Source organism: Sorex araneus, chromosome 2 (assembly GCF_027595985.1).
Source record: "Sorex araneus isolate mSorAra2 chromosome 2, mSorAra2.pri, whole genome shotgun sequence".
Classification (NCBI taxonomy): domain Eukaryota; kingdom Metazoa; phylum Chordata; class Mammalia; order Eulipotyphla; family Soricidae; genus Sorex; species Sorex araneus.
Window position 1 is genome coordinate 103,961,556 of NC_073303.1, and position 6,000 is coordinate 103,967,555.

Below are 6,000 nucleotides of genomic sequence, written 5' to 3' on the forward strand. Positions count from 1 at the left end.
GTGGCTTCTCTCTGTCTCTGTCTCTGTCTCTGTCTCTGTCTCTTTCTCTCTCTCTCTCTTTCTCTTTCTCTTTCTCTCTCTCTCTCTCTCTCTTTCTCTCTCTCTCATTTTATCCCTTATTTTGATCTTGGCATCCTTCTTGGGATTTAGACACTTGGCTGTGAATCAGAGCTTCAGTTTGTGGAGAAACCTGGACTACTGACAACCTTTTAAAGTCTTGTTATATGTTTAAATATATGTAAAGATGTTTAGATGAGGGTAGCAGTCTGATTCCTTTTTATATTACAGTTTTAATTGGAGTTTATGGGCTAGCTTAAATAATATATTCTATATTTAACTACATAGACTGTAGGATAACGTAGCCTCAGGTAGCATAGGTTTATTGGGTTACTCCCACCACAGTGCTCCCATTCCTCTGTGTTTATTTGTAGCTTCTTTCTTAGTGTTCTGTTGACTTGTAAATATTGTTTTTCTCTTCTCCTTGTGTCCTTTGCATAGTTTATTCGAAGCCATCTCCTTTTTATATGAACACAGGAAGACTTAGCAAATGCTATGTTTTTGTAACCTGGGAGTCATTTGACTCTACATGATATTTTTCTTCTGGGCATCTGTTCTCTTGACCTAAGCCTCAGCTGCCCTTACTTCCTAGCACCCCCAAAAGCAGGGTCCCAACGAGGGACGGGAAGGACCAGGACAAGCGGTGAGTTGTGTACTACCCTGGTATCGAGATGGGCCTGGCCAAAGTGCCTAATGCTTAACTATAAGTTAAGAGCTTGGTGGTCATGGACAAATGCTGTCATGATCCAAATAGTGATAACTAGATTTGGACCCTGCTAGGGTTAGGAGTGATTAATCTGGCCTGAGTGCTGTGGTCTGAGCCTGTGGCAAGATGTTGCCAGGAGAGCAGCCTTGCAAGCCTCAATGTATCTCTTGCTATGTCCATACAAAAATAACTAGTATTCAGATGTGAATAAGTTCTTGGACTAAGGAAAGGAGAAAAACCTTAAGAGGTATTTTACCTGCTGGCAGTCAGGAAGGGCTTTGGAATGCCCTTAGGTGTGTTCCCTTTGAACCTGATGGCCCTCAGGAAGGGCTTTCTTATGTTGATTTTGCTACCTGGCTGTGTGTAGCCTAGAGGGCAAGGTGGGAGAGACAAGTAGAGGGAGAATCCAGGCAGCAGTAGATCCAGAGAGAGGACAGAACTAGAAGTGTGGGAGATGAGAAAGATGGAAGATTGAATAAACGGTAACTAATCAGCAACCAGCTTGGTCCTCGTTCTTCCTTCGCCTGTCCTTGGCCAACAGCCATTCTGATCCAGCCCATACACAGCGGTTCCAGAGCACCAAACTCGGGCAGTGAGACAGAGCCGCCTGGAGAGCCTGTGAGTGCACACTCCTGTCGGCGAGACTTAGTTTTCAATAGACCCTTACACATGATATGATTATTAAGGTATTTCAACTATTATTTCTATTTTATGTAATTCTTTTTTGCTCTTTATGTAATTTTTTTTCTAAGGAAATACATAAGCTGGGACTGGAGCGATAGTACAGCGGGTAGGTCGTTTGCCTTGCATGCAGCCGACCCGGGTTTGATTCCCAGCATCCTATATGTTTCCCTGAGCACCTCCAGGAGTAATTCCTGAGTGCAAAGTTTGGAGTTAAACCTTGTGCATCACTGGGTGTGACCCAAAAAGCAAAAATAAAATAAAATAAAATAATAAAGAAGAAAAAAATACATAAGCCTATTTTTATGGGAAGGGAAAGCTTTGTAAGAAGAACCTGTTTGTAATTTGAGGTTTTCTTATGGTCCTTTTAAGTTTATGTCACTAAACTTAATATGTTCCAAATATCTTGTGACCTACATATAGAAGGAATTATTTATTTATTTATTAATTTTTGCTTTTTGGGTCACACTTGGCAATGCACAGGGGTCACTCCTGGCTCTGCACTCAGGAATTACTCCTGGCGGTGCTCAGGGGACCATATGGCATGCTGGGAATCGAATCCAGATCGGCTGTGTGCAAGGCAAAAGCCCTACCCGCTGTGCTATCGTGCTATTGCTCCAGCCCCAGAAGGAAATTTAAAAAATTCATGGTCCTGACTCAAGGACTTTATTAAAAAGAAGGAATTTGATAAGTCCTTATCAATTTATAACATAATGACCTTTGGGGTCTGGATAACCTGAGCACTTAATAGGTCACACTTTCCTGATTTTAAATAATGCCCAAAGGGTAATGGTTTCAAAGGTGCCTAATTAGCAATGAAGAGCTAACTTTAGACCCTGGCAAGATGGGATTTGTCAAATACAACTTAATCATTAAGTCTATGGGGGTCAAAGAGATAGTAGAGTGGGTAAGGCACTTGCTGTGCATGCTGCTGACCTGGGTTCAATCCCCTCCACCCCATTAGGTTTCCTGAATGCAGGGCCAGGACTAAGCCCTAAGGACCTCCAGGTGTGGCCTAAAAAACAAAACAATGATAATAATAATAATAATAGTAAAAGATTATATTTATTATATTTTTCTGGAAAAAGTAATCTTACTTCTTTATTCTTACTCTAATCACCACATCAATTATATTTGAACCATGTACTAAGGTTATTCAAAAGAAAGGGAACATTTTATTTTTTTAAATTAATTTATTCTTTTATTGAATCACCATGTGGAAAGTTACAAAACTTTCAGATTTAAGTCTCAGTCATACAATGCTCAAACACCCATCCCTTCACCAGTGCACATATTCCACCACCAAGAATCACAGTATACCTCCCCCTCCCCCCACCTCCCCAGCCCCCCACCCCGCCTGTGTAACTGATAAATTTCACTTTACAGAAAGGGAATATTTTAAATAAAATTAAAATATTTACCCAAAGCTATGAAAAAAAGAAACTAGTCAAAACTGAAGCAAGGCTTCCAAATGCACTTTCACTATTTAAATATTTCAAGGTCAAAGTCAGATTAAGCAACTGGGTCTTAGATATTTTTAGCAGTAGCTACAATTAAGTATTACATCACTGGTCGGCTCTAAAAATGTCAATGTTACTCACTGATGATCATGTTGTAAATCATTAGGAAACAATATTGGTTGCCTTCTATTATCCTGATGTTCCATGGTCTTTAATATATATATATATATATATATATTTTCATTTAATTCTTAATAACTACCCTGGGATGTGAATTTTTTTCTTCAGTGTTAATCATTTATTTCTATTAACAAAATAGATTCCTGTGCAGTACACACTCTCAGACAAAAATCTAAAGTTCTTGTTTAAAAAGAAAAACGCATGTGAGAAAGGGACCAGCGAGATAGTACAGTGGGTAGTGCACTTGCCTTGCACCTGGTCAACCCAGGTTTGATCTTCGAATCCCATATAGTCTCTGAGCACCATTAGAAGTGATCCCTGAGTGTAGAACCAGAAGTAAACCCTGAGCATCACCAGGTATGATCCAACCCTCCATCTCCCCCCGGAACATTATAGGATAGAAAACTTGATCTCACATTCACTAAGAAAAATTAGATTTAATCTAATGCTAAAACACATTTCTGTGTAAGGTTTGAAATTTTAATTTTATTGATAAGACAGCAGAAATAAAATGATTTACTATAAGTCACACAGTTAGAACTGAATTTTTTCATGAAGTTAAAAAATAATTATTAATGATAATTGTTTATGTTTTTGAGCCACACCTCTACAGTATTCAGGGGTTACTCTTGGATCTGCACTCAGGAATTACTCCTGGTGATACTTGGGGGACCATATGGGTTGGTGTGGATCAAACCCAAGTAGGCCGCCTGCAGGGCAAGCACCCTACCCATTGTACCATTGTTCTGTCCGCTGAAAACAATTTCTTGAAGTAACCACAGAAGAAAAAGTTTTATCAGCACTCAAATGCAAAGGCCCAGGAAACAATTGGGCCTTCTGGGGCAGGGACAGAGTTTTTGTTTTTTTCTTTTTGTGTCACACCTGGCAATGCACTCAGGAATTAATCCTGGAGGTGCTCAGGGGACCTTATGGGATGCTGGGAATCGAACCCGAGTCGGCCACGAGCAAGGTAATCGCCCTACCCGCTGTGCTATTGCTCCAGCCCCAGGGACAGAGTTTTAACCAAACCACATCCCTCTCCAGCTCCACTCACAGCCACTTCTCTCCTCCTGGTCCCAGGATGGTTCACTGTGAGAGAGCTTCACTTTATCCCACGATCTAGCTGGAGGACAGTCATCCTTGGCTTCCTGAGATGCGGGCAGTTCTTGCTCCTGTCACTGGTGATGCCACTTAGGCATGGTTTAGAACATCCATCTGGGTGTGCAAGGAACAAGCCATGATCTCGGTAAATTCCGAGGCTTCCAGAACTTTACCTTGAGCCTGGCTCACATACTCAATGTCCATGATTTGAGATCCCTGTGAACCAAAAACATGGTTTTCAGCATTGGCATCTGGGCGTGGAACATCTTGGGATCTTACCAAATTTGGGGGAACTTTTCACCCATTGTGGGTTATCATTTCTTTCCTGCACTGTCCCCCCCTCCCTTTTTTAAAATCTGAGGCCTAAATAGAGTTGACTTTTTTTAAGTGTAAAAAAATAAACATACTATAGAAATGATCCCGGCCGGAGTGATAGCACAGCGGGTAGGGCGTTTGCCTTGCACGCGGCCGACCCGGGTTCGATCGCCGGCATCCCATATGGTCCCCCAAGCACCGCCAGGAGTAATTCCTGAATGCAAAGCCAGGAGTAACCCCTGAGCATCGCTGGGTGTGACCCAAAAAGCAAAAAACAAACAAACAAAACAAACAAACAAACAAAAGTTTTCTCGGCAGAAAACTCCCAAGGAAGTCAGTTATAATGATGGATGCAAATTAAAACGTTGAATTATTTTCCTATTACTCTTTGTTTCCTGCTGTAACAAATTACCACAAATTTAATCACAAAATGATTATCTCGCTCAATTTTGAATGGACGTCTAAAATCTAAAATGAATTTTGGAGCATAAAAGTTGTTAGCAGAGCTATATTTCAGCGATTACTCTTGGCTCTGCATGCAGAAATCACTTTTGGCATTGCTCAGGAGACCATATGGGATGCCGGGTCAGCCGAATGCAAAGCAAGTGTCTTATCCTCTGTAACTACATCTCTGGACCCAAGCTATGTTCCTTTTGGAGACTCTGTAGGAGAATCTGTTTCTTTGTCTTTTTCAACTTCAATATGTGCCCGACATTCCCTGTGTAGCCGCTGATGCCAGCCAGCTACTGCACATAGCAGTCCCCTCCTTCACTCTTCCTGGCCATTCTTTTTCCCTTTTGGGAACCACTATGATTATATTATATATACTCCTGGATAACCCAGGATACTCTAGACACATCAAGATCCTTAAAATAATCATAGTGACAATTTCTTTGCCATGTTAGATACCACATATTCACCTTCTGGGAATTAGCTAGTGGACAACTTTGGGGAATCATTACGTTTGCCTCAAAAGTGAAGAAAACAATTCATTATAATGTAATTTATTTAACTCTTATAGCACTGTAGTAGCACTGTCATCCTGCTGTTCATCGATTTGCTCGAGTGGGCACCAATAATGTCTCTGTTGTGAGACTTGTTGTTACTGTTTTTGGCATATTGAATACGCCATGGGTAGCTTGCCAGGCTCTGCCATGCAGGCGGGATACTCTCAGTAACTTGCCTGGCTCTCTGAGAGGGACAGAGGAATCGAACCCGGGTTAGCCACATGCAAAGCAAATGCCCTACCCAATGTGCTATCACTCCAGTCCAAACTGGACTAACTTTTATAATTATGTATTATTATAAGACCCCAACCCTTATAATTATGTATTAAATGGGCCAGTGAGTGCAACACAGGAGCACATGCTTTGCATGCAAGAGGCTCAGGTTTGATCCCAACAACACCTGGTCTCCTGAGCACTGCTGGGAGTGACCCTCCAGGTACTAAGCATGACACCTGAGCACAGATGGTGTGCCCCAACATTTGAAAAATTAAAC